The sequence below is a fragment of the Oncorhynchus masou genome, chromosome 14, assembly GCF_036934945.1.
Source record: "Oncorhynchus masou masou isolate Uvic2021 chromosome 14, UVic_Omas_1.1, whole genome shotgun sequence".
NCBI classification, from domain to species: Eukaryota; Metazoa; Chordata; class Actinopteri; order Salmoniformes; family Salmonidae; genus Oncorhynchus; species Oncorhynchus masou.
In genome coordinates, this window is record NC_088225.1 from 21,738,296 (window position 1) to 21,745,465 (window position 7,170).

At 38.1% G+C, this 7,170-nt stretch overlaps 1 pseudogene; it reads right to left on the bottom strand.

The window, feature by feature from the left end:
* LOC135554533 (Ig mu chain C region membrane-bound form-like) overlaps positions 1-7,170 on the bottom strand; it is a 526,132-nt pseudogene that overhangs the window by 1,042 nt on the left and 517,920 nt on the right.

The window sequence follows — 7,170 nt, forward strand, 5'->3', positions numbered from 1 at the left end:
AGGCATTACCTTGATGGCAGTTGCTCCAACACCATACAGCAGAGTTATGAGGAAGAGTATGATGAAGGTGAAGGCTGTTTTTCCCATGCTGTCCCTGTCGGTTTCCATGGTGTTGCTGCATGGACAGTCAGTCAACACGAGACAATCTGCATGTGGATATGAGAACAGTGTCAGTAGGCAGTCAAAACGGTTACTCATCACTCTGGTGCCCAGTCTGAAACCCAATCACAAACCCCAACTTTTGGACACTTATTGATGGCTCCTAAGAAATCTGAAAGTATTTGTTATAGATCTTAGATCCGCCATCGCTCCAGCCATATTGTTAACAAGGGGGAGTTTTGCATGTAGCCTACCCTTACTGTTCATTGCAGATCTAAAGGGGCTATCAATAAGTGTCAAACGGTTGGAATGGGTATACTTTCAACTGTTTTATGGGAAACCATGCATAGTACAGCTGTCTCCGGTATCAGTCATAGATAATACTGTCTCAGGTATCAGTCATAGATAATACTGTCTCAGGTATCAGTCATAGATAATACTGTCTCCGGTATTAGTCATAGATAATACTGTCTCAGGTATCAGTCATAGATAATACTGTCTCAGGTATCAGTCATAGATAATACTGTCTCCGGTATCAGTCATAGATAATACTGTCTCCATTATCAGTCATAGATAATACTGTCTCCGGTATCAGTCATAGATAATACTGTCTCCGGTATCAGTCATAGATAATACTGTCTCCATTATCAGTCATAGATAATACTGTCTCCGGTATCAGTCATAGATAGTACTGTGATATTCGGTAGGACGTGAGAAAGAAATCTAAAACATACTTTGTCTATTGGACTTGAGCATGTTTTTTCTGCCTCACCCCCTATGACCTTTCATCAATTACTGCGTTATTACTTAACGAATACAACACATTGAAAATCTAAAACGTGAGGATATCAAACCAGCAGTGAAGGTGACCCTGACTTGCTTTGGCCAAACGGCACACTTGCCGATCAATGGGGACTTCCAACTTCTACTTGGCTTGGCTTGCTTCTTGTGAACGAACCCTAGTCATATCTCATTCATTTCCAAACCCATGGTGGTAGACTTGAATAAATAGAAAAGGCATATAGCATTTCTATAGGTGAGACCCAGTAGCGGGAACAGAAGCACACAAAGCCAAACAACAAGAAGAAAGGACAGCCTGATTAAGTTCAATGCACTACATCTGATTACACCAAAGACATGAGGAGAATGTCTGAAACAGCAGATAACTGGGTTGCTAATGCTAGAGCTACACTTCCATAGTTCATTCCTTTCATCGGGGGAACATTTTAACAATGTGAGTGTATATCACTTCTCTGTTGTGTACAAGACTATAGCTCAGTGTTATACTAATACATTATTCAGTGTCCACCATTACTGTATTACAGATATATTGCATGGTCATTTGGCCTGATTGCAAATGTAAAGCATCAATACTTTGCTTGACTTGTATTGTCACTTTATAATTAGTTTTAGTAGTCTGAGAGTTGACATTTTCCCCAAACAGAGATACTGAAGCTTTGCACAAAAGTGGGGAGACGGGACAGACATGAGTAGGAACTGCATGACATACAGTACATCAACAGGATTAATGATTTAAAGTTTTTATTTGGATTTTGATTCTGCACTTAAAAGACACACATGTTATGTCACTGACACAAACAGCAGAGGTAACACGCAGCAACACACATCAACAAAACACAACACAACCTCTACTGGGCCTTGCAGCTCTGAGGCACATTCAAGCTGAGGTTAACTAGGTTGGGTTGGTTTGAGGTTCTGTCAATGGTTCTCATAATAATTTTTGTGGACTTTATCATGCTTTCGTGGTAAACTACACAGCTATACACCACTTCTTTGTTCTTCCACAAGTCATTGCTAAATGTGAGTTGACTGTAGACAGAGTAGGTCCTTCCTGATTGAATCTGGCTAGTGGTGTTGAATTGGTACAATGCTGAACTGCTCGTTCTCTCCACCGGCTCATCGTCAACAAGCCAAGCCACTAAAACGTCCTTGGGGTAGAAGTCTTTGACGTAGCAAGTCAGGGTCACCGTATTATCACTAGTTTGTTCTGCTGGAGCCAGCAGAAAGACAGATGGACGCTGTGGATCTCCTCCTGAAAGCATGAGAGAACAGTCAGGGCTTCGCCCCATGCAAGTACTTGGCAAACAATTTACATTTAGCTAAATGCTGCCTATATTAAGCCAATCAAACAATGTCTTCCCTCACAGGAGTTACGTCTTGAGAGGCCAAAGGGACCCATCATAGAAAAGCATTTTGTCATTTTGCATTCAGTCATCATCTGATTTAATCAGATCAAATTGCTATCAGCTCCATTTGGTTCCTTGCAACTCTGACAATTAAAGTCACTTTTCACTAGTCTACACAATCTCCTATCATGATTTTTAATTCCCACATGATGGACAATTGGATATCTGTTTAATAGGTTTTGAAACATCGTAAATATGAAATCCCAATTAAGTAAAAAGAAAAGTGAGAGGGAAACCAAAGCAGTTTGTCTTACCGGTCTCCCTCTTGTAGGCTTTCTTTATCAAGGACCCCAGGTTTTCCAAGTGATCTACAGCGCAGTAGAATACTGTCCCATTGCTCCAGTCCTCATAAGTGATGTCAAGTATGGCAATTTTGTCAGTGACACCCTTTCGGCTGGTTAAGGTCTTTCCATTGTCATTTTCCCATTTGACGCTCATGAAGCCAGAAACTATTTCATTGACATCGCACACAAGCTGAGCTTTTTTGGTCATAAGCATATCCTCAAGAGACGGCTCGATGATCTTAATGACTACTAAATTTCCATGGACTGGACCTGCTGAGAAAGGATGTAAGGAATGTTCACCAAGCTGTGTGTGAGAACAGCAATTAAAATGTAAACAGTTTGTATGTTTTGGATCAATATAGGTTATTCTGTTTTCCCTCCAGCTGGCTGGTCACAATCAATCTTTTTTCATGCATGGGCTACTTTTATGCAATTTAAGAAAAACCTTTAACCGCTAATTAGAAAAATGTGCTAACTTTTCAATCTGGCCTAGAGCTCTTTCACAAAAGCCCTGCTTCTTGATGCTCCTTTAATGAAATACCAAGAGAAGATAATCTGACGTATTTTACTCACCATCTGATGAAGTGTAGCCCACAGTTTTCCTCACATTTCCAGCTTTGTTCTCAAACACGCAAGTGAATGTTACTTCTTCACTCTTCCACTCACTCTCATTGACTCTGAGATAGCTGGTTGTGCTGTACAGAGTTTTCTCACTCTTCTTCTCACTCTCGCAAGAACTCTTGAAATCAGATACAACTTCTTGTTCTGTTCCTTTTTCCATCCTCATCCATTTGATTGTGTGTGTACGGGGTGAAAAGTCATTGGCAAAGCAGGCGAAGGAAGCCGTCTTATTTTCTGACATCTCCTCTTTAGAGGGGGTCATTACGTAAAGAGACGGCTGCTGCAGATATTCCACTAAAAAACAAACATACACACACACACATATATATATATATGCAGAAGCAGAGAGAAAACAACATATATTTGCAGAAGCTGACATAGGCTACACATGCACAGTAAAGATGAACAGAACAGCTAAACAGCTTATGGGAAATTTCATGGTAACAGAGTGACAGTGAGACTCCGATATTTCACTTCTAAAATGTTTTTCAAACTAAAATCAGAGATTGCAAAGTTAAACAAACCATGCAACTCTATCCACAAGGACTAATTTTTACAATTTCCACAGAAAATTTGACAAAAACACATTTACTTGAAGAACAGTGGAGACACAAAATTTGGTAACAGAATGACGGTTTGTGCTGTCATTCTGTTACCAAACTTTGAATCGGTACTATTCAAGTAAATATTCTTTCATTTTTAAAAAGTGTATATCAAAGTATATACCGTCTTAGACTGTGGACATAGAATAATTATGCTGGCAGACAAAAGCAAAAAGAGCTCAACACTGTTTGTAGCATGTCTTCTTGGGGGAGATAGTCAGCAACTAAAGGGGCAAGCTACAGCCACTCCAACCAACCCTCATCCTAGTGCCATAGCACATTCACCACAACTAGACTGACACCTAACAATGTTTATACAATTGGCCTAAATGGTTTATTCTACAGTGGGTGACAGTGACACAAATGTTGATTGTTACAGTGAACGGCAATTAGCAATGACTACGTTTTAATGCATTTATTGTTTAATTTGCCGGAAGGTGTCAGGTAATTTAGGTGTTACTAAATTATTTAGATGTTACTAAATTACTGCATGCGCATTGATAACAATTGTAATATGTAGGCATCAAAATGATTGTACCCTAGGCTGTATAGTCCATAATTCCAGCAGTGGAATTTTCCAGCAAAAATATGTGCAATTTTTAAGTCATTCAGATTTCATAAGCTTATTGTCTTCAATATTTTGATTTCTAAAAATGTGTCTTTCAACAAAACTAAACATAAAATTACCAGCAAATGATGATTATCACAGAGGCTGTTTTTTTACGAAATTAGTAGATTAATAGGCTACATGGATAAAAATACATTAAACTCAATAATATATTATTATTATTTTTTGTGACAGATGTTATTAAATGGATAAACAAATACATCTTACCTTGTTTTTTCACAGGTACTTTCTTTGAACCAGCAGAATGTTCCACAGCGCATTCAAATTTTTACTGTCCCAGTCTGCTCTCTTTACACGGAGTTGACTGACTCCCATGTAGCTTCCACCGGTTTGGACCGCAGGGTACTGAACGAAATCAGTCAGGGAATTCCCGCCTTCTTCATTCCATTTGAAGGTGAGGGAGGCAGGCGTGAAGCCAGTGGCAATGCAACCCAGAGTCATCATATCTCCGGTCCCGGAGCCACATTGCGCAAGAGGGAACAAAGTCGGAGCAGTTGATGAGGCTGTAAGATAAATAATGTGTTACAAATAATCCATAAAGCCCAACAGTTTTATAGAATACACCGTTAAAAAATAAATACATAAATCAAACAACACTGACCAAATAAAATAGTTAACAATTCTAAGGACCTATTCTATTTTACATTGTCAGGTTATTTAACATTCATTTAGTAGGCTAGGTTTAATACATGATGATTTATTACCAGGGTAGGATATTGTTCACTCCAAATACATGCACATAGGTTACACCGAGTTGAATGTGTTATCAAAAACGTAAAATACAATATCCACTGATAAAAGACAGGTAGGCTATATATAGGTTTTGATTAATTAAACATAAATATTTTTATTGATTAACTATTTGTCCTTAAATTTAAGCAATAATTTTCCACTATGAACTATACCTTGCATCAACCAAAATGAGATTCTTACCTGAAACGGTTACTATTGTACCCTGACCCCAGTAGCCAAAAGCAGCGTAGCACTGTGTTCAGTTACCTTGACAAGTGGTATAAAAAGCATTCTCCCCAGGTTCTATACCCTCTTATTCCAATTCTTAACCAAAATGCGCAAAAGGAACACAATTATTTTGTATACTTTCTGATATTTAGGTTTACTGTAATGTGAGGTTATGATGTTTTACTTTACGTTTGTTTGGCACACTTTACTTCAAACAGGCTTCATTATAGACATGTATCTTAATTCCATTGCAGAAAGTGACAAACCTTTAATTTAATAACCTAAAGCAGAAGAATGTATTTGTAAGATTACAGCATTTTCAATTTGAAAGTCTCACCTGATGAAACTGTAACCATTGTCCCTTTCCCCCAGTAGTCAAAACTGTAGTCACATTGCAAATAACCAATACAGGCTATGCACAAAAACCTGTGCCAATGTATTTCGATATTTAATATCATCCATATCGTACTTTTTAAAGGTTTGTTTTAAAATCACATCAATGAATTTCAGTTGTTTTTGTCCAGATTATGAACATGCCTTTGTTATAGAGTAGGCCTTCTGTTACTGTTTTTGATCCTCAATTCAATTTAGCAAATTGACTAAATGAAGCCTAGAATCGAGTTGTCTAAAAACCACATGTATTTGACTTTTCGAATGATCACTGACACATTTGATGAAATCATAATGCTTTTTCTTACCTGATGAAACGGTAACCATTGTGCCTTTCCCCCAGTAGTCAAAAGCATTGTCACAGTGCAATCTTTCAATACGTGCAACGCACAAAAACTACCGCAAGTGAAGACCAAAAATAAATATTTCAAGCCTTTAGGAGAGAGGGACTTTTAACTCAAAGTCCAACCTCAATGATAATGTAAAAATAAACAGAATATGTTTTTGTTTTACCTGTGGACACGGTCACCATGGTCCCTTTCCCCCAGTAGTCAAAGTAGTTGTCACAGTGAATGGTCTGACCAATACTTCGTACAAAATCAGTCAAAATAAGCTAAATAGTCACTAGTTATGTGTCAATAATTAAATAACTTCTTTAGGTCTGAATGTTAAGGCTACTTACCAGAAGTTATCGTGACTTGGGTCCCTTTCCCCCAGTAGTCGAAATAGTAATCACAGTGATAATTGTTTATCTGCCCCTAAACTAAAAACCCAATTCATTTCAAACTATTGCTTCATGAACTTTATTTTGTGGCATCTTGATGGTTGTCTCCTTCCCTGGGGAGATGCACTTCCCATCAAAACGGAAGTGTTGCATGAAGTTAACTTTGGATGAAAGTGTGAGCACATTTTTATTCCTGTCCTTTTAGAGAAAGCAGGGGCTCACTCTCAATCTGTTGTGAATGTTGATGTATGGGAAGCATCTTGAGCATCATCCTGTTAGTTATTAATCATGATATGGTGTTACAGGAATTAAATTCCTACATGTTTTAATACCCAATTAAAATGAAACACTCTGTCAATTCCTAAGAATTTGTAAGGCTCTTATTTACAAAAAATGGACAGAGACCAGTCTCAAAATCAACCAGCAGCATTTACCAGCAGTACCAGCAGTACTGAACATGATACAGTTTACCACAGGTTATAAACTGAAAATGATGTCATTAGTTTTCGAACTGTCCCGTCTCTTCTTCACCCTGGTACAAAGGCTGTATAGTTCTCAAGCCTTCCTACATAATCTCTCCTAATTTAGATAATTTATGACCCGAGCCAAGGTCTCCTTGTGTCGATAAGCATTCTAGCCAGTCTGCCGATAAGAT